Genomic DNA, 27,597 nt, shown 5'->3' with positions numbered 1-27,597 from the left:
AGAATTATGCAAAAATAACGAACGTGAGTTGCTGAAATTGTGTGAAAGGTACGGTATAACGTTTATAAGTGGAGCTTTGCTAATATGAAGTGCTATTGAAACTAGTAACACCTGTTTTCATTACTCACTCGCATACCCACCGTCGCTGACACACCTGCTTCGTTCGGTAGCACCCCACACTGTTGCTCGGGCTCAACACCTTCGCCGTCCCCTGACTAGGTGATATAGGATTCCTACATTTTTGCGGCATAGGTTGGTTTGATGTTTTGCACTGTATTATACATCTGGACGCCGTGTTTATAAGCAAATAGTAATTTTCTATGCTAAGTTGTAAAAGTTTACATGTCTCTGTTTTGAAGATAACTGCACCTAACCTAGCCTAACGTAACGTATTGTAATCCAACCAAGTGTAGTACACTTTAGTACTTTTTCGATTTTCGTGTGGTCCTCGATACAGCACAAATGCCCCATTCTTCTTCAGACACCAATCAGAACATTGCACCCCTCTACCTTCTACGGATCTCTCGAAGTCCGTATACAAGTACATGGTAAAGAGAAGATTCCCAATGTGCACACAGAAAAGGTCTACTTTTATAAAAATGCGCAATAAAACTCGCAATATAATGGGGGAGGGATTCTCCCTCCATCATACTCCACAACACAGGCTCACATCACGAAAATAACGACGAAAACGATTCTTTTTGTGAACGGTACTAGCTTAAAATTGGTCAAAAAAAGTAAAATATTCGGTAGCTTAGAAATTTCAGTGTTCCCTGCTCAGTATCGCAAACTCAAATAGAAAATACAATATCTCAATTTAAACCCCCCAAAAAAAAGAAAGAAAAAGAAGGCAAATATCACTTCGTTTAGCTTTCCTAGTCCATTGAACAATTTGGCTGTAAGTACTGTCATTCTATAGGTGTGTAATTTATCTTGATGGGAGCGTCAAAATAACTTACACTACTAATATTTAATAGTACCTGATACAACTCGTGGAAAATATTTTGTTGGGTACCAGTGTCTGTTTGCTACACAGGGTTGGAAAAAACATTTTTTAAAAAACTGTTTTTTGTTTAAACCAGTGTTTTATTTGAACCGTTTTTTTGTTGAAATAAATTTATTATTTTGATTACATATAGATATAAATAATTTTATTTGGCCTTAACTTCCTTCTGCAACGCAGTGATAAGAAAATAGATATTTTTTTCGAAAGTAGACATCGATTACAAGGAAAATGTGTAGCTGTCTGATGCAATAGAAGTAAATAGCCCAAGTATAATACAAATGTGTTACTTCTTCTTTAAAGCACAGTAACTTTTATTTCGATTTATAATTATGAATTAGCTTATTAATGGTAAAATAAAAGTAACAATTCTCTCTGATTCTTCATAGTGTGCCGGTGCTGTGCCATCAGTCGTAGCTCTAAGTACCTGTCAAATTGAACGCAATAAAATGGGGATGAAACTGATGCACAAAACGGTATTTAACTGTAAAATTATGGTTGAATTTAATGAAATTCAAATGTTTTAGTTTCGAAATAAATGACTAGTTGTGGGAGATAGGTGAGAGAGAGAAAGGATATGATTAAGAAATAAAGGAAGAGTACTAGCTTGACATTCCGATATGACTGGTATCGTCCTGGTCATCTAAGTGATGAAAGGTTTTTCCCTGGAGTGGCCAGGATATTCTGGAATCAACCAACAACTGGAACTTAATCCTGCTGGACTGCAAGGGGCGTCGAGTTCTCTCTGTGATACGTCTCTGCGATGATATTCTTCTAGACCTTCATGCCACAACTCTGCAGTCAAACTCAAAACGTGTCTGCGGCGATGAACTGGCAGAATGGTATTCTCCGGACAAGGAGTCGGTCGTCCTCCAATGGTGGGATTTGTCTCCGATGATCCTGCACCTTCCTCAACTTCGTGGCGAATACCCCTTGTTAATGTGTTCTCCGTGATTTTGTTTGGCTGAAGAATGATGACTTTGGAGTTAAATGAATGGGGAAGTATCAGGCTATGCTTGAAGGTTGCGGAAAGGCAATAAGGAAACTAGTCATGTTTGTTAACAAATATGTGTTTACAAAAGCTGTCTGGGAATGTATCATCTTAATAAAAGTTTTCTTCCGATGAATTTTAAAGGGAGTTCATGATTCTGTCGCTGATAAATGTAATTTAATAAAATACCTAGGTAATTGAATTTAGCGAATTAAGTTAGGAGTTTACACAATTATCACATGTTCATTTCACATTTAATACACAGCTACTTCACAGTAGGATATTTTTATAAGATTAGCACAGCAAAGAAAGAGGCAAAGACTGAAATTAAAAGAGAAACAACAAACCTGTGTCGTACTAAATGAACCCTTGGCCGATTCATCTAATGAGAGATTAAACTCAGCAAATTTAACAGTAAATGTATCTGACTACTTACTTGAGTTAGAGGCAATTATAATAAGTGTTGTTTGATATTACTGAGGTACAGTAGCTCAATTAGTAGAGCGTTGGATTCGTATTAGGAAGGTCCTGGGTTCGCGCTCAGCAACCGCCTATCCTGACTGAAGTCTTTCCCAGGTTTCTCTCAGTCGTTCTAGGCAAATGCTGTAATGGTGTCTTGAATAAGGCCAGTGTCGACCTTTTAAACCCGTTTAACATAGGTAATGGTATTGTATATTTTAACATTTTTTTATCTTTTACAAATTTTATTATTTCGAAAATAAATTTATTAGAAATCGCAAAATCAATGTTTCGGATATTTCTAAGATCGTCATCATTATTATAGTAAATTGAGGAAGGAATTTTGACTAGCCTGTTTATGCAATATTCGTGTATTTTAGTAAAATCTGGTTATATGGCAGTAGGGTACAGAAGGGCATTCTTTATTTTTCGTTGAAATAAAATTACTTTGGACAACATAATTTGATTAATTTCGTTTCTTCGCTTTTGCATTGTGATCTCAATAAGTAATCCCATATTTTATGAGGCATAGATAATAGCAAAATGCCCTGTTTTAATAAATATTCGCTTTTATATTTGAAGATCAAGTAAATGTTTTCTTACCATTAAATGAGAAAATATTGCTATCTTTAAATAGCAGTAGTATTTAAAGGTATGTGTTTACATATATTACATTTAGCAAACTTGCAATTAATTAATTACTGTACCAATACCCTTAATCACATGTACCAGTTTCGTTTTCCAAATTACACAACACTTTTAAAGAAATTGCTCTAATTACTATGTCAGTGAATGCTCAACATACAATTCATTGCAGAACGCTAAATTTAACACATTAAACCATACTTATCTAAAGTTGCATAGATCGTTCCACGATCTTCCACTCTTTACCACGGAGTTGCTGCAGTTTTAACAATATATGTATTTGTTTTATTGTATATATTTTTTTCTTTTTTCTACTGACATCCTTCAACAACCAACAGATTAAATCTGTTGCAGATGAAAATTTAGAAGTACTTTGAAACTATGTTTGCACTTCTGAAAGAAGTCTTGTATCACCTTTTACTTGATTTTGTATTATACACGAGAACGAGAGTTGACCGGAGTAGCCGTGCGATTTGAAGCGTCAGACCGCTGACTTGAATGTTCCAGATTCGACTTCTGACTAGGGCATGTTTTTTTTTTGTGGATTTTAGAAACTTAACAGCTAATAGCATCGTGCTCGGCCAAAGTCAAGAGTTACTAAAATCAGGACCAAAAATTCAGGGTTCGAAAAAACCCAATTCACCTGGGCCCTTATGGGTTTTCTCGGATTTAATTTGTTTTCTTTTTTCGAAATACCTAAATGTCTGTGGGGTAAAAGTATTAAAATGTGATTTATATTTCAAGCTTGACATTGTCAGAATTTGCAACAATTTTCTACTCACTGGTACACAAAGATCTCTTCAATATTTTCTATTTTTGTTTATTTGTGACTGAATTCTGTGCTTCTCTCATGTTCAGAGCTTGAGTATGGGAACAGTAACGACGCAGAGGGTGGGGGGAATGGAATCCCCTTTCCTAATACACAAAACCAACTTAAGCTGAACTTGTAGTAATGGTTCGATCCGGGGGAAATTCCCTGGGACCATAAATTCTCTCGTACTCAATGTGCTACCAATATTTTCGCGATATTTCTTTTCACTTTTCGTGTTTTTAAAGTGTCTTGGGCGAAATATTCTGAAACCAACATTGCGAACTTGTAATCTAATCCAATATTATTTAGACCTATATTAAAATACGTATTCTGAAGCTAACAGTACATACTGTTCGCAGTTTTGGTCCCAACAATGAAAGATTTTTTTTTTTTTTTTTTGAAGATGCTCTAATACGAAGCTGAAATCCCCGTCGTCTCCTCAATATTATTATCCTTTATCTATCTGTTAACTTGGAAATCTATCTGCTAACATTATCTTTTTTGGTTGGCTATTGAAGTTTAGTGTCCCTATTCAGTAGCGGGGCTGTATGGGACGCAGACCTTCAATTTAATGTGAAATCCGAACCACCAGAATCGTTTAAATTTTATCAGACTCCCCGCAGCGAATTGAATCCGGAACCCGATGTACCGAAAATCCCCATGCTAGCCACTAGACCAGCGAGGGGTTCAACTTTAACTTTGTTGCTACCTGGTAACCAAAATAAATTAAGCATTCAATAAAGTAGCAAATCCTGGAAATTGAATCCAATCGCTTAACATTTAGATTTTTTTAAACGCCTAATTTTTCAATAAAAAGTATAATCTAAAAAAAAGATTAAGGGAGCAAGTGCACAGGAGTATCTAATAATATTAATAGGAAATATATTAGTTTATACGATATGGATTATATCTTTGTTTTAAAGTAAATGTTTAAAAATGTCTTAAATGAAATGAAATATCTAAAATGTAAAATAATTGATTTTATTGTTGAAGTATTCACTTCCAATGCTTTGTGCATTCAATTATGGGAACTTCCCGAGCACTTATTTGAGGACGGTTCATTTCCGCGTAATGCAACTTTATTTAAGTTAGGTTTGAATTTAGAGTTCTGGGCTGCCGGCATCTATGAACATGAGGGGTTACGTTCCTCAGGATCACACTATCCAAGGAAAGGAAAGGAAAGGATAGAAGCGGCCTGGGATTTGTATGTCAAGTACCATCCCGGGATTTTCCTGGTGTGAATGAGAAAATCCCAGGAAACCTCACTCAAGATGGCTGGCCCGGAAAAGCTTTTACACTTTTTCGATCGAGTGTTCCCACCGGGAATGGAGCCCGGGACCGTTCGCAACTTTATTTAGTATACATCGAAACTTTGAATATAAAATTGCATATTTTATTTCAAATGGGGCCGCGGTTGCTCAGTGGTAGAGCGTTCATCTCTGGTACGTGGGGTCCCTGGTTCGATCCCACCTCTCTCCAAATGGGCTTTGTGGACGACAAATACCGTGTGCGTGGGTTTCCTTGGGGTTCTCCTGTTTCATTTCACTCTCTTCATTCCACTATTTCATTCATTTCTCATCACCGCCTCCTTTAGCCCACAAACTATAACCGTGGAACGTAAAACACAAATACTTAATTTCATTTATTTCAAATATGAGCATAATTTATAAATTAATTTGGATAATTATCTCAATTAATTCTACAGTTATCTCAAGCTGAGTGGTTTTTTTTTATTATTATTATTCATTTAGTACATTCCGTACTTCACAAAGGCCCTAGAAAAGACTTAATTAGGATATATTGAATGTGGTAGTTTACCTAAAAGTCCAAATTTCGTATAAAAAAAATCCCTTTCAATGTGATCAGCTTAGATGTATGATTAATACACTCACCAGAAGCTCAAAACCCAGGTGGTTTTTTGCAGGTGGGTAAAACACGATAAAACCAACCATTTTTTTTCTTTTTTTTGGCTGGGGTTGGCGCACTTGATCAAACCCTGCCGAATATACAGTTTTTTAACAAGAATAATTGTATCCCAAATAAAATTATCAGTTTTTGTACCATGTTACCACTAAAACGCGTACCAAAGAATAACATATTTCTAGTATATATATATATATATATATATATATATATATATATATATATATATATATATATATATATATATATATATATATCCTTTTTTTAAATTAATATTTTTAAACATTCTAAGGAGTACTTCTATTTGTTTGTCGTCTTTATAGGGAATTAATGTGTCGTCTACATAACGATAGTATGTAAACAACTTTTCAATTTTGATGTAGCTACACTTGATAATATAATTATTGTATATTTTACATAGCACTGTTATTTCGTGATTCTATTTCTTTATGTAAATATGTACTGTATTCTTTATATTTTATTAAACATATCTAAAATCATTCCTTTTTGATATATATATATATATATATATATATATATATATATATATATATATATATATTACAGGAATCGTTTCAAGAAACCATAAAACCTCAAGGAGCAACCCCGTTCTATAGTGCCGAGTCTAAAATCCTGTGGACAGGAAATGGAAAAACAGCTGAGATATCGAAGAGGCCTGCTTGCTGCTCTTATGTATTTAGTACGCCAAGAATTTATTATACCCAACTTGGTTTGGACTGTTCCTCGGACTCTTGCAAACAATTATTTTAACACGTGACAACGAAACATCAAACACAACGTACTGTAGACATCAAATAAAATACTATAAATTATAACGAAAACAATTGTAAGTATAGCAATTAAACAATAGCAGTAAACTTAGCTTTGTTTCACTTGAATTATGTTCCTGTATATCAAGTATTTTTAGCACTTCATTTTAAAATAATGATGTTTATTTACCATTTAATAAGATTTTATAATGGAGCAGAGAATAATTGTGAACAATAATTTGCTAAAACATCAAATTTGCATTATCAGCGCCCCCCCCCCCAACAATAAACCTGTCTCGTTCGAGGTTGTTCTTGAAATTTTTCGCGTTGCTTCCGGATTTGCTTTATTCAATTTGTTATACTTTATTCAGTGTAAGCCCAAACTGAAGTATTTTTCTTCATTCCCATTGCACTGCATGAAGAAGAATATGTGGCATTTTGCCCCAAGTAAAATAAAATAATACTGAACAAAGAAAATACGTTTTATTAAAAACTAAAAGCTTAGCTTTTAATGAATGGTACATGCATTGCTCAGCTATTATGTTTTTTAATTGGGTTGATAAAAGCAAAGCTTTGATATGGAAAATATTATCGATAGTATTTTTATGTATTTTCATTCCCGAAAGGTTCTACAATATTTGCCCACAGTTAAGAGGAATTTGCGTATTTTTTGACAGCATATAAATCATCACTAAGGAAAAAGGAAGTCTCGGTTCTGTATGGCATCCAATCTTAGCAAAAAAAATGTTACGATTGTTCGTTCACTAAAGGTGAGATGCTTTCCAAAGGTAATGTTTGATGGATAAGATCACACCCATATTCATTCTTTGCAGGATACCTCTTATGGAAGGTCCACATTCTTCTGGAAGGACAGATTCTCCATTTTTTAATCAGTAGAACGAATGGCCGTATTTTTATCATTAATATAAAATTATATTCCAACATTTCAAATCAAATAAATATTTGTGTTAGGGTTAATCTATATGAAGTTTTTTTTTTCAGTTATCCTTATGTACACTATTGCGCGAAGCATAGCTTCCAATCTCTGTGTTTAATTACAGTGTATTATTTAAAACATGATTACACAGTTACATTCGTGTCGGAACGAAAGAAGCACTTAACATCAATTATTATCATTAGAGGTATGACAATTATCGTTATAAATGTTCAAAGTACAAGATTATTCATATGCAGGAATGGTATGGTGCAATAGAGCTACCCTTATTACTGTATACTCTGAAGTAAAAGAGGTATAATTGTAAATAGGTTTAGTTGGGTGCGATAAATTTCTAGCAGTATAGTGTGTTCTGTAAGCCATTTTGGAGGCAGGCATGTTGGATTTGCCTAAAAATAACCTTAGATGGAAAATGGACTCCACCTCATTTTCTTCTAGTATTTCATAAGAACTTCATTGAAAAAGTGAGTGTTTCATTATTACTGTTTATGTAACCAATTCCATGTTGTTTCTAATTTCAGCATCATTTATAAAGTCATTGTCGAAAAGTAGCAGGGTACAAATACTGAATAACTGGCTTCACCTTTGAATTTCTATTGAAATCAAGTCTTAAGATGGTGCGTCACATGACCCTGTTTCCATTTAAGATTTTTTTTTTAAAAAAATAGATTAAACCAATATTTCTACTTGTCTAATGGACTCACGTTATCTCACCAGAAAGTTCTCTCGCGCCCACCTAAGTTTTATACACAACCGCCACATTGTTATCACATTTACGTTAATCAGAGTGGTTGTGACTTTTAACTTTGACTGGGAATGCTTAGATTATAAGCTATAGTAGCAAATGTTGTTAAGTGTTGTAATATTGGTATGTAATGGTATTGACTGAGTCACCTTGAATTTATCAATAAAACAAGTACAAAATTAAATGAAACCTTTGAGTTTTACGTTCGTCGGTTATGCCGGGTAGGCTAAAGAAGACGGTGATGATGAGAAATGAATCAAATGGCGGAATGAAGAAAGTGGGAGGAAACGGGAAATCCCCGAGGAAACCCACGCACGCGGTGTTTGTCCACCTCAAAGTTCACTTGGCGAGAGCTAGAGTCAAACCAGGGTCTCCATGCACCAGAGGTGAACGCTCTTCCACTGAGCCACTGCGGCTGTATATAATAGGTACAGTCAGAAACAATATTAAGTATAGGTTGGTGGTATATGAAATGATAGCTCCAACCTATACTTAATATTATTTCTGACTACATTTACCCTTGAAATTAGGTTCTGTACCCATGAAATTAGGCGCTTTAGTACCCATGAAATCTATTTGTACCCAAGAAATCACAGGTACATTGTACCTGCTGCTTCTTGGGTACCATGTACCTGCTAAATCCATGGGTAGTTGGTACTGTATTTAAAATGTACGTTATTCTTGTTAGTTTATTTGATTCCCTATTCACCTAAAAATATTGTTTCAATATCGAAAACTCCGTATCAGAATCAGGAGTGGAATGCAGAATTTAGCATGTTAAAATACGACTAATGTATAATGCAGTTTAATTAAACATAAACAGAAATAACGAAAGAATCGCTAGACCAATTTAACAATGCTTTATTAATATTACGGTATTCAAACATTATTACTGGCACAGATTAAGAATATGGGTAATAAGAAAAATTAAAATATTGTTTCCTAATGGACATCACCGTTGCCGTTTAACCCTTTCGGACCTTGTGGTAGTTGTGTGAATCACTTTTTAAGATTGATATAATTACTTTGGAGGATTGAAAATGATTGGGGTTTCATGTCATTATTCTTTGAACTTGTCTAAATCACTTTCCGCTATTTCTCTGGTGCTTTCATCTGCTGTCAGGAAGCAACGCACATTTCTTGTAGGGTACTTGCAGGGGCTATCACGATGGACAAAGCTCAGCCACGTAAGGTGTTTTATTCTTGGCGAAACAAACTATTTGCAATAAATTATCCTTCTGTTCTAGTGATGTATTTTGAGTTTCTAAACTGTGTAGATCACAATGATATTTTCGATTAATGGCATTTTGTATTTTACATGCGTATTTCAACCCTAGGGCACGCAAAATGTTTTCTCCATAATTTTGTAAATATGACACTGGCAAACAAATTGATGGTTGTATTTCATTTGTTAAGTCAAAAAGAATAATAAGAGAAAATAAAAATAAAATCAGAGAATAAACAAAAAATCAGGTGTGAAAGGGCTTTAATAAATAAATTTAACTCTAAGATTAAAATATTCGATTAAACAAACACATAAAAAGAAATCTGTAATAAGCTTGTTATAGAGATTTAAAAAGTCCCTGTACTATAAAAAAAATATTCCTCCCAAATATGGCTGAATTCTTGCATTCGTGTAACGAAACGATAGAGCGTATAGCGAACTTGAAAGAAACAAAATTTAAACGAAGTTACACATTTCATGGTCATAGATACTTAAAAAGGTTACTTTTGTTCATCCGTCCGTTTGTTCGTTCAGGCGTACTAGCCTACAGACCATATCGTTCAACGTAACTGAAAAAAAAACTTAGATTTTTGCGGGATTCTTCAAGGAAGTTTCTCGAATTGACATTCTACTCCTAAAAGTAAAGGTAGGATATTATACTGATGAGTGAAATTGAATAATTACTATTTTCACGAAAATGTGTAGAATGATTTTGTTCGTATTACATAACTCAGTATCTTATTAACAATCCCATTCTGCGGTATGCCTTGCTTCTCTGTGAAAAGTGGAGAATGAGTATTTTACTCGTGTGGTAATCTTCATCGGACAATTTTCTCAGATACGACTCAGACGATTGTATTAATACTTCATAAATAAATATATAATTAATAACCTGGAAATATATGGTATAACACTTTCTTCCAGAAAAAAATCTACGAGTAGTAGTTTATCTTGAGGGTGAGGTTTATTGGACGATTTTCTAAAAAAAAAATACTCAGGTTATTTTGTTCATATTTAATTGATAAATACTTAACTTATAACCTGACAATGTGGCATAACTTATTCGCCCTGAGAATGAGTTTGCGAGAAATAGTTTATTCTGGAAGTGAATTTTTTCGTACATTTTATTTTTCAGAAATTACTCATGCGATTTTATTTGTAATTCATAAGTAAATATTTCGTTAATAACTCTGCATACTTGCTTAAATTATTTCTTACGAAAAAAATTACATGGAGTCTGAAGATTCTAAATCAAGATGTGAGGTATTTCAAACACATAAACTTCGCGCGTGGCACAATGGACAATTCGAAGAAGATGCATACTTCATCATTATTGTTGATTTTAGTCAAATAACTTGACTTTTGACAACGTTCTATCCATATTTACCTTACGTGATATATACATCGTATTTAAGCTCTTTATTGTGTCTTTGCAATAATATTTCAATAAGCCGTCTCCTTGTTATAGTTTCTGAGATTAAGTGGACGACTTCATTCTTTTCATGGATTTTTCATCTACTTTGATGTTCATGTTTCGTGATTTTGTTAACTATGTTCCACCTATTTGAGGACAATTTCTGTTTTGAATATAGAATTTACATAGTCTGTTCTAGATTTACATAGTCTGTTCTACATCGATTATTTTCATTGACATTAATGTTAGTGTTTCATGCTTTTTGACTATGTTCTATCCATTTTATGCCAATGTGCTTACGAACATACCATTTACATAGTCTCTTCTACATTTAAGCTGAATTTCAGCCATCTTCCCCAAGGTTACATCACAGAAATCGGATAACCTTTAACTCTTGGGGGTGAGTTGTTTTCACAGTCTTGTGAAATATGACAAGATAGTTTCTTGATATTTTACAAAGGAATATTCCATTAAGAAAACTGACATAATTTATCAGTCGTTTCTTATGAGAAAATCTATAATGGATAATTCACTTTTTGAACGAATTTTCTTTGGAAAACATTTTCCGAAAATGCGATGTTTCTCTTGTACTTGACACATGCAAATACATATATAGTACATTAATAAATGTATCATAGAAAAATCTAGTTTAAATAATTGGAGTGATTTAGTGCAGTGGCCTGTGCCTTTCATTTTCATTGGTAAATAATTTTACTATTTATTGATATTTCAGCACAATTTGGAATGCTTTCAATTTCCAAATGAAGAATTTAAAACTAGCACAATAATATATAATCAACGAGTCAGAACTATTGCTAGGATTATTGTCACTAGATAACCGCTTATAATGCGGAGTCTTCTTGAATCACAGTAAGACGGTACACATAGACAACCCAAGCAGGATCCTAGTAGTTTTCAGGTTGGAGATTCATCCTTTAAAACTACGCGAATTGATACCATTCGATTCAAACGCCCTATCTTTCACACCAGTTTCTAATTACTTTCAATCTTAGAAAACTACTATCAGTAATTAATTTTCTTCTATTTTGTATAATCATTTTTAAAACTCCTTAACTATAGAATTGATTTGTGTTTTTTAAACAAGTGATAATTTCTTTAAAGTATTAAAGTTAAGGCTCTGTATCCCTTTTTCAACTACGTGTAAACTACTATAAACATGAGTTCCTATTACTGCTAAAGTACATGAAGTATGCAAAAACTACAATCAATTAGAAAGTAAAACGTTATTACTCACATATAGTTTATATGTAACAATAATTTTAGGATGATCCAAAAAATGGACCAAAATATTGCGATCTTGGCCAAAAATTTTAGCAATGACAAAAAGTGCATCAAAAGATTGCAATCTTGGCCAATAATTAGTTTTCAATCACGGCCCATAAGATTTTTGAACGGCCCCTAAATTGAGTTTTCCTATTTTTCACGGAATAAGCACAGCACATCATACTGAGTTACGTGATAGTTTTGGATTTGCTACACTGTATTTAGTTTTTCAGATATAGGGCGTACAACAAAATTTTTAATTGAAATATATTGGATCTTAGATCAGGAGCCACAACATTTTTTAACGGACCCTAATTCTAGTTTTCGTATTTTCCATGAAATGAGCACGCTGTACTGAGTTAAGTGATAGTTTGGGCTTGGCTACACTGTATGTAGTTCTCCAGATATATGTCTTATCAGTATACTAATACAGTTTTATCAGTATATATATTGCAGTTTCTGTTTTTGAAACTCAGGGAGGGGGAAATTGACCCTTGCCCTCCCCCGGTCTTGCTTTAAATAAGGTTCAAGTGACTAACAATGGGAGCTCATTTGCCAGTGAGAAAAATCATGGGATAAACCCTGTCAACCCTGATATAACCCATGAACCTGACGTCTTAGTTTATAGAAGTCTTGTGAAATTTGATATTTTTCAACCGGTAGTTTTTTGGTTCGTGTGCAGATTCCCTTAATGACAAGGAGTACATTGTGATGGTAAGACCACTTATTTTTCATTGATATTTGGTCAATGTTTTTTGGTTCATTATTCTCGTTACGTACAATCAGGGAATACTGGGTAATAAGAAACGTGACAAACCTGTGATTTTAGGAATGCAGCAAGAAAGCTTACCAATCTGTTCGTATATTCCCAATCTAACTTACAAACTAATATACAATCAAGAAAAGATTGTATTATGAAATTTAACCGCTTAACTTATAATTTTCTTCGCAAAAGTCGTTCGATTGTTTTTTTTTTTTTCGGTACGTTGAAGGTAGAGGTAAGTGGAAGCAAACATTACTAAAACTGTCTAAAATTTAGGCCCGAATTAGGCACTCGAAAATCACCGATTTTAAAACCACGACCATATTCGTTCGTAATAAAAGCAGATGTATCTTATTGTTAGTCTTACTTTTTTGAACACTTCTTGAATGAAGCGACTACGAATCTTTTACAATATTTTATTTAGTTCGTTCAATTTAATTGAACTACGAGCTGATCAAAATTGAGATTTAAATTTTTCCGCAAGGAATATGAAAATCCCGAATATTTGCGTTCCACAATCAACATTACCAAATTACACTAGCGTCTTGAGAAAAATGAGTACAGTATAAGTAGATATTCCATTCAATCTACTATGAATTTTTGTATTCTTTTTGCAAGAGAAATAACAGAAAAATGATTTCTCGGTACAATGTAGATATGCTATTTGAGTTCCGTCATTTCGTCAATAAACATTGGCTTCCAATGGAAAATATTAGCCGAAAATAATTAAATTAATCTTACCCAAGGGCGCCGATCCTGGTGGGACGGGGGTCCGGCCCCCCTAGTGTATTTATGAATATACAATATTTGGCATAATTTGAATGCAATTTGCCTTAACATCCTCATATATACACCTTCTGCGTCTGAATGCCTCCCCACAAATTTACAGAGAAATAGGCGCCCTTGATCTTACCCACCATCCACATCTATCGGACACCCATATACTCAGTTGCGTATGGCGAACGTAATTAATCGTCGTTTAAATTTATATTCAGATCTCATTTCTTTGTACGAATATATTCGTGATCATAATTTAGGTCAAAAAGAAAAAAAAAACGTAATAATTTGTGGCTTTAAGTTAAGCGGTTAAATAAATTATTCTATATCTGGACGACAAAAATACTGAGTGTTTAGAAAAAGTAAAACAAAGATATGTAGATACAAAGTCATTTCGAATTTCAGGGATTTTAATATCTCCATCTCTCCATCTTCATATTCTCGGCCTATGATGAAATATTCGAAACGTCTACATATTTCTGACCACCCGAACAACTCAAGGCATCAGATTGGAAAAGAAAATATACCACTGGAAATATTAAATGATAAGAAAAAGAATTAAAAGTGTATTGCAAAACTTCATTGTGATGTAAAACATCAGACAAGTGCAGCTTATCGTCATAGCCAAATAATGGTTGCTTTGCCTCTTTCTTCTCTCAACATTTGTTGGTTAATGACACACCGTTACGAAATGAAACTACTGTTAATGCCCACCCATAGAAAATGATGAATTACCAATTACAGGAAAATAATTATTGATAAAAATAATAATGAAAATGTTAGCAATTTGTATTTAAAAAGTTAGTGTGTAACTAATGAAAAATATTGAAAAATAACATCTCTAACCCATACAATACATACATAATATAGTGTACTGTTTATAAATACAAATGCAAATCTCAGGAGGAATTGGAATCACATATTTCTTTGGTAAATGCAGACAATAGTTAAGTATCAATACTTTAAAAGAATTGATTCCAAGAATCAAAAGTAATCCTTCGATGGGAGAATAATAAAAGAAAATAATCTAACTAGCTCACCACAGTTGGAAGTAGATAGACTCACACAAGGTTGTTGGTTGAAAAGGAAATATAAAATCAGCCTTTGAAAAACGAAATATAAAACATTTTAATCTCATAGTGTCTGACGATTTTTTTTTTTTTTTTTTTTTTTTGGAAAAGAAATTCCCAGAAAAATTGTTAGAGCCTCTCTTACTTGCTGGATAAAAGGACCTCTGCACCCAAAATGATAGGCTGTACCAATATAACAGTAATCACTAACGAAACTACGCGTGTTCTTTATCCTCTTCTTATCTTTAATTTTTGTCTTCGTCTTCGTGAACGACGACATCCCTTCGTACTCATCTTTAAGGAGTTGGTTACTAATCCAAACTGAAAAAGAAAAGACCGCAACCTAACTTAACGTTCCTAATTTATAATAAAGATTCTCAATATATCTTCTTTACAAACCATTGACGTATACTGCACATAAAAAAATAGACCATCTCTTCCATTAGTATACAAGTGAACGAAATTCCTTCCATCAGAATAAAATCACACTAACATCTCACAAGACTGTGAATAGACCACTTGGTAAAGTTCATAAACATGAACTGTTTCTTGCATTTTCTTCACATCCAAATTTACAAATTCTAAGAAAACAAAGACTTTCTTGAATAGCTCATTTTACGTACCTGTAACTGTCCACTCAAGTTGACCCACTCACTCATTTATCCACACATACAAACACAGGTATACTTGATTTTTCTCGTACGTCTAGTACCGTAGTCTTGTCTTCTCTTGTATTGTATTCTCTTGCGAGGTTTATGATTATCGTGAGGCGGGGCTTATATAAGCCCAGTCGACCATATCGATTAAATCTTGTTAAAAGCGAAAATTGTTTTTGCAAAATGGCCCATTTAATATGAACGAATGGCTGGATAAAAGTAGATTTGTTTACCACTGTTTTTGTTGTATTTTAGGAGAAGCAGAGAAAAGCGTATTTAAAATGTACTAAATATTATTAAGATTGTAAGTAAATGTTGTTTAAAGTCACAATTGTAATAAAAAATTAGAGAAAAGCTCTCTTATACCTAGCTACTTGGACGCCACCTCCTTCCGTCTAGTACCGTAAACATGCAAAAACTGACCAGCAATTCCATAGATGCTTGCAACAATCAACATGAAACAAAGGAAAAATTTTCCTAAAAATTAACTAATTAGAGTCTGATTAAACATTATTCTAGAACAATCTTTTTCAACTTTCCATTGTTGTTCTAGTTGTTCTGCACACGTACATTTAGGTATATATTGAACAATGATTTATCTAGCTTCCATGCGGGCATTACCAGTACGAAATTCGTCTCCAACTCATGTATGTTTGTAATACATTTTACTTCTTCCTAGAAACGTAACTTCTGTAACACATAGGTAACTGTATTCTTTTCTCCCTCATCCAAAGGAAAATATACTGGAAGAAAACGTTGATAACTCTCCCAATTCTCTTTGTCGAGATACAAAAGAATCATTGGTACCATCGAGAAGACTTAACGAGGCAGACTACTAAATATTTTTCCAAAGCTAACAATTTTTCTTTTGCCAGTTTTTCGTAAGTGAAAAGAGATAATGAAATGTAACTTACCTCAATAATAGATAATGCCATTCGTCACCCGAAAATACCAAAAGGAAGAATTTTCAGTCTTGTCATACATAAAAATTACAGTGTGACCAAAATTTGAATTACCCAAAAATCTAGGTTAAGACGACGACTAGAAAAATGAACTTAACGCTAATAGATGACTCATCATGCTGTCTGTGTTCCTTGTTAACTACTTTTTAAATAATATTTGTATTTATTTTGTAATAACGTATGTAAGTTATTAGAAAATAAATACAAATATTATTTAAAAAGTAGTTAACTAGTAGTTAAAATAGTTAAAAAGTAGTATATGAAATTTTAGAGAAAAATACTATAAAGAGCTTGATATTTGAAGCAGGTATAAATCACTTTGAGAAGAAGGAATATATAAATCTGTGTGTTTTAGACGGAGAAAATATCTTCCCAATCTTTGTTTTACGTTCCTGGCTTATGCCGGCTAGGTGAAAGGAGACGGTGATTATGAGAAATGAGTGAAATGGTGGAATGAAGAAAGTGGCAGGAAACGGGAAAACCTCGAGAAAACCCACGAGCTCTGTGTTTGTCCACCACAAGTCCACACGGCGCGAGCTGGGATCGAACCAGGGACCCAAAGCATTGGAAGTGAATGCTCTACTACTGAGCCACCGCGCTCCCAAGACTCAAGTTTGTTTTAGCATAAAGTTCAGGTAGAGGATAGAGCAAAATGGTAGCATGAAACCGTTAAAAGAACCAACTTAGCATCCGTGTGGCCAGTAGTAATACTACATTCATCTTCAACTTATGTATGTTTGTAACACATTTTACTTCCTCCTAGAAATGTAACTTGTTTGTAACACACAGAGACAGCTGCATTCCCTTCTTCCTCATCTAAAAGAAAATGTACTGGAAGCAAACGTTTATAAAGCTTCCATGGAATGAAAGAAGGGAAGGTTTCCGTGGACTATAAAGCCTATTCGAATAGGTTGCAATTTGAGTAAGCGTATCTAACGCTTGCAACAAAAGAGACAGTGTGACAGAGATCATAATCAAGTTGACAGAATATGCAAACGTGTTAAGAGAAAAATGGGTGAGCAAGTAACGGATGGTGAGTAGCTAAAATATAGACACGATATAACAACGAGTCTAAAGCAAGAGAAAATACATAAATAGGAAAGCAAAACTCCGACGCAACGTTCTACGTGAATTGATGATAGATATAGCAAACAAAAGAGGTTTAAGTAGGCGAGCTAAAACTTACGTAAATAATTCAACGGTAATCGAAGAGAAATGGGCCGAGATTAACAAACTTACTGATTCGCCTTAGCTGTTTTAGGGAGGAGGATCAAATAGTGCAATTATGAAGAAAATTTTCATCTGTAGAAGAACAATCAATAGAATATTCAGTTTAGTGACCAACAATCAAAACCATTTATATTAAAGAGACAAATACTTTTGCAATTTAGTGATTTTCAAATAATTAGTACAGTTACGGTGTGTGTGGAAATGGAAGTATTCTTGAGAAAAAGATGAGCAACATATTTTCCCACCACGAAGTCACTTGGCCATGGATCGAAAGTGTTACTCGTTCCAGTAGATATAAGCACTTGACCACTGACTCTAAACACACTTTTGTTTCCCCTTCACAAGAAATCAGCAAATACGAAGGTCTACGAAAGTTTTGAGGTGTGAAATAACTTACATACTTAAAATCACTTTAACACTTACATCTCCTCAAAGTATTCAGCATTACACTGTACACACTTGCATCCTCGAAAACCGCTTTTGGAAGCATTGTTGCCAGTCTTTTTCTTCAAGTGTTGAATGTTCATTCTCGTAAGCCACTAGAGCTTCTTCAGGGTTGCAAAATCTCTTTCCACGCATGCGATCTGTGATCCTGAGGAACAGAAAAAAATCACACGGGGCCAGGTCAGGGCTATACGGCGGATGAGTCATAAGTTTGACCTCCGTAGATTCGAAAAACTGAATTGTGATGTTGTCCGTGTGTGCGGACGCGTTGTCATGATGAAGCAGGATCCCACGCAATTCAATTCTTGGACGCCGTTTCCAAAGCTTCTGGAACACTATTGTTAGGCAGGCAGTAGTGTACTACTGAGCAGTAACAGTCCTTTGTTCTTCAAGTGGAACAGCTGCAACATGATCAGATTTGGAGAAGAAAGTTGCGGCCATCTTCTTTCCTACACTTCGCGGTCGCTTTACTTTCGTGGGTGGATTTTCGTCTGGAAAGATCCAAACTGTAGACTGGCGTTTATTTTCAGGGCAAATTGATAGATCCAAGTCTCATCACCAGTAACAATGTCAGAGACGCGTCGAGAATTGCCTCCATCAAATCTTGCAATAATTTCTTCACACCATTCCACACTCATACGCTTCTGCTGTTCAGTCAAAGTGTGAGGCACCCAACGAGATGAAACCTTCCTGAGCCGAAGACGATCATGAATAATTTTTGTTACTGCTGGCTATCCAATGTTCACTGTACATTCAATGTCCTTGAAAGTTGTTCGAGGACTTTCTCGAATCATTTGTTTCACAGCGGCAATGTTTTCATCTGACACAGCTGTTGCCGGACGTCCAGCTCTCTCTTCATCTTTAAGCGATGTCCGGCCTCCTTCGAATTCACGAAACCACCACAAAATTGTAGCACGGGAAGGAGCAAGGTTCCCAAATGTTCCCTGCAAACGGTCAAGCCTTTGTGTCTCGTTCAAACCACTTTAGAAATCGTAGAGGATCATTCCCCGAAAATGTTCTTTTTCGAGCTCCATTCTAGACAGCCGAATACTCCTCACATCAACAAACTAGAGAAGGCGATACGGCCACGCCGATAAACGAGGCGAGTTCAGACTTGCTTCGCTTCTTCGCTCTGGATACCACTACCGAACGCAATTGTTGGAATTCAAATACTGTGCCACAGCAATGCGTATCTCAAAACTTCCGTAGTGACCCTCGTATGTTTACTGCACATGGAAGATGATAACACACGAAAGCAGAAAACTGATTATGTACAACAGTTTAAAATGGTGTGGTCAAGGAGGTAGACATTTCGAGAAAGATGGATATCTTAACTTTCGAGATGGATAATGGTAAAGACGGAAATGTGATAACAGGCGATTCACAAACGAACACCAAATGGACTGTGCCACACTCCGGGCCACAGTGGAAATAGATTAAGCCCAGGCTCTCTGAGACAGCCTTTCGTTATGCCCCTTTTTACGTATTTTAATGTCACTTACCTATCTTGATTTTTTAAATTAATCTCACAGTGATGCGATATAGGCGGAAGGAACGGAAAACTAAGGATGATTAAAAGGGCTTGTGGAATAAGAATGTGGTACGTATTGGGAAAATCTCGAGAAAACCCATAAAGACGAGTTTGTCCAAGACTATTCTTTTAAAAATATCAAATGAGTAACAACATACAGTATTGGGATTCGGGAACTGTGTAGCACTTTGTGAGAAATGTAAAAAGCAATTGATTGGTGAATCTTTGTTAATTGTTGTAGTGTCCTACAAATATATACTTTCTGTTGTAAAATATGTAAATCCACGGGTGTCAAGATGGCATAGTGCTCTACGTCTGAGCTGGTAGATGTGAACCTCATTTATGAAGAGGTACGAGGTATTAGCCAGTAAGCGAAGCGCCTGTGCAGTGAACGGTTTTCAGGTTTAATGTTACCGTCATACTTATATTTTTCAACAACTTGATGCTCGTCTTCAAATAAGATAGAATTTGCTTTACCACTTCGACTGTAACATGAATAATGTCGTACAGTGCTCAGGCACCAGTTTGAAGATAATTCTTTAGCTTTAATAATGGTACCTCCGGAAACTAATATATGAACATTATGCTGGGCACTAAACACTCAAACTTTCAATGTTTGTCCCATCTTTAATAAGAAAGAGATGCTTCGAGTTAATTTGTGTACACTGTAGTATTTATAGAAGGAAGATTTTCTCCTTTGTCAGGATTTTTTGGAATGTTTTCTATAGCAAAAAGTTGCTGTATTGGACTTTCCAATTCTTGTTTTCTGGATTGACGAGATTGACATGTTCAACAGGCACAACAGTCATGTGTGTGATGTTGTAGTCCATATGGTATTCTTTTGTGACTCTATCAGCACATGTTTTTATTAAGTATATGGTATAGTTTTCTGCAAAATCACTTGATTGGTTTTTACATGCTGCTTTTCCGATATGTGACGAAGATTGCCTTACTTTTCACTGTGGCGTCTTACTGGAATTTCTAAAGAACGTGTTATTTGAAATTAGGCAGCAAATGTGCTTCCAACGCGACGATGTAACTGCACATTTTGACATGGGTGTCAGAAACTTTCTAAATCAAATATTAGCAGAGTGTTCAATTGCCACTGGTAGACTTTGTCTTGGTACCCAAGCATGTCTGTCATAACTAAGAAGGATTTCTTTCTGTCGGGTGAGATCAAAGTCTAGTAAACAAAACATTTATTGCAACACGCGAGGATCTCGTTCTTAATGTCACTGCAGCTGTCGCGGTTTCCTTGGTAATTCCAAGCTTTTTGACTGTACAAACAACAATAGAGTCATCGGTATAATGTGTACAGTTACGCAACTTTACAATGTCGTTCAGGGATTTATAGAGTGAAGTTCCATGGATTGAGAGGATGTTGCAGGGGACACATTTTACATCTGTTTCTGCACATTTAAACAGTCTACGTTATGTTTTTTGTATGCCGCCTGTCATTACATTCCGTTGTTTGTCGTTTTCATAATTATCACCAGTTTTTCACTCACGCATTTCGATATATCTACCTTGATAAATCTCTATTTACAACTCTTTCGTTATATGTAACTAATTTAAATGCTTTCATGTGTCATCACCTAAGCATGTAAACAATCTTTTGTCTGCTAGTGACAATGAAGGAAAAAGGTAGATGGTGAATCACTAATGAAGCGTTAACTTTTATTGCAAATGGTCCCACTTTCGATTCCAAACCAAACGTCAAGTATGCATTAGGGAACAAAATTAGAAGTATCAAATTAAAGAGCATGAAGATGTCGATACATGTATATGAAACGCAACTACCCCCAGAACCTTACCAAAATTCTACTGAGGCCACACTAGAAATTTAAATGCTACTGAGGCCAAATTGGAAATTTTAAATGGCAATAGGGATCGAGTAACAATTGGTCCGATACATCCTGTAAAACGAAAGTAATTGCTAAGAAACATGTGCTGATATGGGGAATTGTTACCAAAGTGAGTTTATGATATGAGAACGTTCTGTCCATGTTTTTTTAAGAACATTCTCATTTTCTCGCACATCGTAATCTCGATAATTGTTTCAAAATCACCAAGTATCATACATATCTGTAACTTGAGTTCAAAGACTATGGTTGAAAGTCATTAAGCTGAAGCTTTACTTAATTTCAATATATTTACTACAATTATTCCGTTCTGGAGATATGTAAGGAAGCACAAAACTCCACAAACCTCCGCCATTTTAATTCAGTTAAAGATTTCAATGTTCTGTTAAAGATTTTTAATTGCTGGTACGTGGTTCCATATGTAATAAAGGGAACTACTTATCCTAAAGGAATAACCGGGTACCCCTCACTTTCTGTATAGAAGTTCCTTGCGCCACATCTAAAATGATTCTGAATAGTGAATTTTGCTGATTGAGTTAATTACAAGACTAATAAAATAGTATGTTATCTCAGCACAATGGCAATAGTTTTTGACAAATCGCTCGAAATTTAATGTCACATGCTTTCGGCAGGCTGTATCTCCGGAACTAAGCTATTTTGGGAAAATGTTTGCTTTAATTTTTGATTGTTTCTATAAGTTGTTTACCTCCCAAGTGTTGGCAAGCGTGCACATTAACACCCTGTATAAACAAACTGAGCTAAATTCAGTGTTAGTCTACATTCCAAAATTCGTAAAGTATGTATTTTGGAACAAAATGAGAAGGATCAAATCGAAAAGCGCGAAAATGTCGATACCTGTATGTGAAAAGCCACTACCCCAGGACTTTACCAAAGTGCTACTGAGGCTAAATAGGAAATTTTAATGCTACTGAGGCCAAATTGGAAATTTTAAATGGCAACATGGATCGAGTGATAATTCGTCCAATACAACCTCTAAAACGAAAGTAATTGGTAAGAAACATGGGTCGATGTGGAGGATCGTTTCAAAAATGAGATACAGATGGTGATATACATTTCACTATCAGACTAGTGATATCCAATGACAATGGGTTATACCAGAGACGTCAGTACTACAAGCGCTTAGAGAAAAAACATCCAGTCCACGCTCATTCATTTATCAATCGACAACCACCTGAGTACTCGACTACAGTAATTAAAGTGTCTTCTGCCAAGTTATTTAAAGGCATAAAATCCTTCCCCTCTGGTTCGGCAGGCGGAATGGATAATCCCCGTTATAAAATCTTAAAAGAACTACTTCTAGATCGAGACTTCGATTCAAATTAACGTTAGCACATCCGTCTGTGAATTTATACACTTAATTATATATGGGAAAGTGCCTACCATTTAACGACATATTTTTTGGAGTCTCAGTTATAGCACTGAAGACGAACAGCGGAGTAATTCGTCCCATAGCTGTTGGCAATGTTTGGAGACACTTATCAGCAAAACTTATCTGCTTCCGAATACGAGATTCATTAATTACTATATTATCACCTCGCTAACTAGGGATCTGTATACCATTCAGAGCAGAATCAGCCGTACATGCTGCCAAAATGTACTACTCATTCCCCCATACTGAAGTGAAAGCATTTTTAAAAATTGACTTCCGCAACGCCTTTTATGAAATTAACCATGACTCAATGTTACAATCTGTTAAAATTAATTTTCCAACTTATCCTTACATTTACCAATACTACTCCGAAAAAAGCAATTTTTTTTATAGGTAATAACATTATTCACACACAACGCGGAGTACAACAAGGTGACCCACTTGGACCAGCACTGCTCGCCCTAACAATCCATCACATTATTAAGGATATTAACACAGATTTAAATATCTGGTACTTAGACGACGGTACAATAGCTGGAATATCCACGTAGTACTATGCGCTTTTAATAAAATTCGTCTAGAAGCTACATCTATTGGATTGTTTCTTAACTCTTCCAAATGTGAAGTGAGTTTTCCCAGCGCCAGAGACGATGAAGTTCATGACCTTTATGAAAGATTTAACAAAGTAGCACCTGGTATAAAATCTTATGATCTACCAATACGAAACTTTCACGCGCTGCCATTTCTGCGAATCAAGGAGCAAAAGTTTATGGATAAGATATCAAAATTAGAATTGTTCTTTTCTCAATTATCAAAGATTTCTGCACACTCTGCTTATTATTCACTACAAACTTCACTTTCAATTCCAAAATTACTATATTTCTTTCGTTGCTTCTCTTCCTGGCAGGATGATACATTACTTGACAAATTTGACCACACTCTTAGAACAGGACTGGAATCCATTTTAAACTGTTCTTAGAAAGACAGTTCATGGTTACAAGCTTCCTTGCCAGTTGAGAATGGAGGCCTTGGGATTCGTCGAGCCATGGATATCGCCATACCTTCTTTCCTCCCATCATTCTATGGCTCACGAGAACTAATTTGATCTGTTCTTCAACAGGAGGTTGACTTAGATTTGATTCGAGATATACAAGAATGCATCGATAAATGAATTGCTCTGCTTGCAATGGATACCCCACTTAACGACAAAAGACAAGTCCAGTCTGTTTGAGGATGAACACATATTCAAGCTTCATTTATCTACACCCCTATCATCAACTAATAACTCAGATGACAAGGCCAAGCTGTTAGCTGTCTCTTCCTCTAAAAGTGGTGCACGGATTCTAGCCCTACCTTCTCACACACTCGGCCTACACATTTTTAATGAGAGCTTTCGTATTGATACAGCTCTGCGCTTAGGTGGTAATATTTGTGAGCCTCGCCGCAGTTCTGCTTGCAACATATGTGTTGATAATAAAGGAATACATGGCCTTGTATGTGAAGAAAAGTGCGGGAAGACAATCTGGACATCATAATATGAACAACATCATTTGTAGAACCCTCGTTCCAGCGGGAGTTTCTTCAATAAAAGAACCAAATAGTTGTTGCCGCTTTGATGGTAAAAGGCCTGACGGCACCCGTGAAAAAAAGGAAAAGCACTTGTCTGGGATTTCACATGCTCCGATACGTTTACTCCTTCCAACATACCCCATTCTTCAATTGAGGCAGGTCATGTCACTTCTGGCAGAGAACCCGACCAAAAGACTAAAATCCACAAACCTACTGAACGAATATTGGTTAGTAACTGTAGCAATAGAAACCACTGAGTCCTGGGGTCACGAAGGATCTAATTTCATTGATAAAGTTGGTCATCTAATAGCGAAAACTGGTGAGCCCAGAGCTACTGCATTTATTTTCCAACGTATCAGCATTGCCATCCAGCGCGGGAATGTATCATCGATCTTAGTCACATTACATTCTGGTAAAGAACTGGACGAGATTTTTCTTCTATAACCCAAAATAAGATAGAAGTACAGACATCCTAGGCGTTTGACAACTATTGACGATGTTTTGAAGAATGTATTGAATATAGGAACGGAAAATAACTGTAAAGAGACAAGCCAAGACTTTTTTCACAATTTGAGTTTAAAATTTGTTGATCCTTTAGGATTGTAATTTTTACTTACTCTTTATTTAAGTTTTATTAGATAGTGTATAGAGTGCACCTACTGACTGGATTTAAAATTAATTGTTATTGCTACCATACACACAAAAATAAACTTTTTGTATCATTTAATAAACAATCGTTTAATGATTACAAAATATCAATTGTTTAATCAACATGCAATGTTCTCATAAGCAATGTATCCAATTGTCTTTTCATTAAAAAAGTAACTTCAATAAATACAATAGTGATGAATAATGAATATAAGATTATTGGATTATATGCATGATTACAAATCTTAAATTATGTTGGCGCCCAAGGACCACAGAGCACTCTTCTGCAGGTCAAAATAAAGCGAAAATGTTGTATGATGAAATGCCCTCCGGGGCTTCCTTCAGCCACTATGGGGAATTAAAATTTCACAATGTGGCAACCTAGCACAGTAACTCGAAGCCATTAGCATTACTCTACGTATACAACAAAGCAGTTAAATCGATTGCTTCACTGATGCCAGTACCAATCAATATCGACTTTAGTTGCCATCTGGAAGGAATCGATATAACTATTTGATAGATTGATACATCTAATCTATTGTTCTTTATTTGCGACGTTGATACACAGTGCAATTTATGTCTCCAGACGACGACTTGAAAGGTATATATATATATATATATATATATATATATATATATATATATATATATATATATATATATATATATATATATATATATATATATATATATATATTCCTTTATTTTGACGTGTAGAATAATGCTCTGTGGTCCGTGGGCGCCATTTTTAGGACACCCGATATATATATTGGAAAATAATTACAATTATTATTATTATTTTCACATACTGTCACACAAGTAGAACTAATTATATGTGAACATATGTGAACATATATACATGAATAGGACAACGCGGTATGCCACGGCCACACCATGCCTTATAATTTGTTTTATAGAATGCGTGGCTACGCTGTTCTAAAAGTTAGTGCACCAATAACAACATTACTTCATTTTGACAGGCGAAGATTGCCCTATTTTAAAAAGAAATCCCAAAGTGCAGAACTGCCTTAACGTCATATTTGTTAGGTATATTGAATACAGTTGTTGAAGTCATTCAACACCTGATTACGAGGCCCTTTCCAAATTTCCTCAGATAGAAGTCCTTCGAGATGATAATCAATTAATGTTATTATTTGCTTGTTTTGATCAATGGAGGCTGTTCAGATTTTGGCCCCTAGCAAAAGATTTTGAGCCCTCTTGACAGGAACGTAATTTCAGGAAATTGAGCGGGAAGCAAGGAAAATGGTTTAGATGTGCCACACATCCGCGGGGTTCCGAGAAACAGAGCCTGTCGTCGAAAGTCGAATCACCTAGAAACTGTCAGGTTTACTAAAGTATCACACATTTGGCAAGAAGGCCCTTTAAACCTCATTCTGCAAACGAGAGAATTCTAAATTATGGCCACTGAATTTTTACTCTCTATGATCCGTACTTGGAGAACTATCATTTTCACTTAAATTGTACTCCTCAGTTCTCATGTGTTGCATAATTGGAAGGAGGCAAAAATAATTAAAATCCTTCTATTTTTTGTAATTGTAATAATTGTGAAATTGCACAGGTAGTGTAGTGTATATTATATTTATTGCATTTACGATGTTCAGGATGTATACGACGTTTATCGTATACAATATTTTCTTGCTACAAAGTATTATTGTTTATTGCGTACTTTAAACCTTTGAATCTCAGACGCAAACATCCAATCCCTACATATATATACAGTGTGTTTTAAAACAACACAGACAGCATTTGGGATGTAATTCTTGACATCAATATAAGACAAAAAGTATAGACCAACCTGTGTGCACAAATGTTTCTTTCGATGTTATAGGCTGCCGAAAACATGAAAAAATGAAATTTAAAGGTCTATAACTCCAAAACTATGCGACGTACCCTAGTCGGTTCAAGACTTCATTTAGGAACTAATATGTGCTCTATGCAGATATCCATGTTTTAAAACTCTGAGGTACTCCCGCAACCATTTTTAGAGAGGTAGTTGGTGAGTACTTGCTCGTAGGCGAACTCTCTCAATAAAAAATATTGCGTGATTTCCTTAGGATTCTGAAACATGTATTTTTGGATAGGGCACATATTAGTTCCTAAGTGAAGTCTTGACAGAAATACGGTAGGTCCCTTAGTTTTGGTTCTATGGGTCTTTAAATTTCATTTTTGCATGTTTTCGGAGCTTATAACTCCGAGTGGAAGCTTTTGTGCACCCAGGTTTGTCTGTACTTATGCCGTATCTTGATGTCAAGAATCACCTACCAAACGTTGTCGGTATTGTTTTGAAACACCATATATATATATATATAGGGCCGGATTCATGATTTTATGACTGGGGTGCAGCAGTAAATTTGAATTAAATTTTATATTTTACTATTTGGTCTAGGAATTAATTCGTGCGGTTGGTACGCACACATTGAAGCTGTAGTACAAACACAAAATACATAAA

The sequence above is a fragment of the Thermobia domestica genome, chromosome 3 (genome assembly GCF_964235325.1).
Source record: "Thermobia domestica chromosome 3, izTheDome1.hap1.1, whole genome shotgun sequence".
NCBI lineage: Eukaryota > Metazoa > Arthropoda > Insecta > Zygentoma > Lepismatidae > Thermobia > Thermobia domestica.
This window is presented reverse-complemented; position numbering follows the sequence as displayed.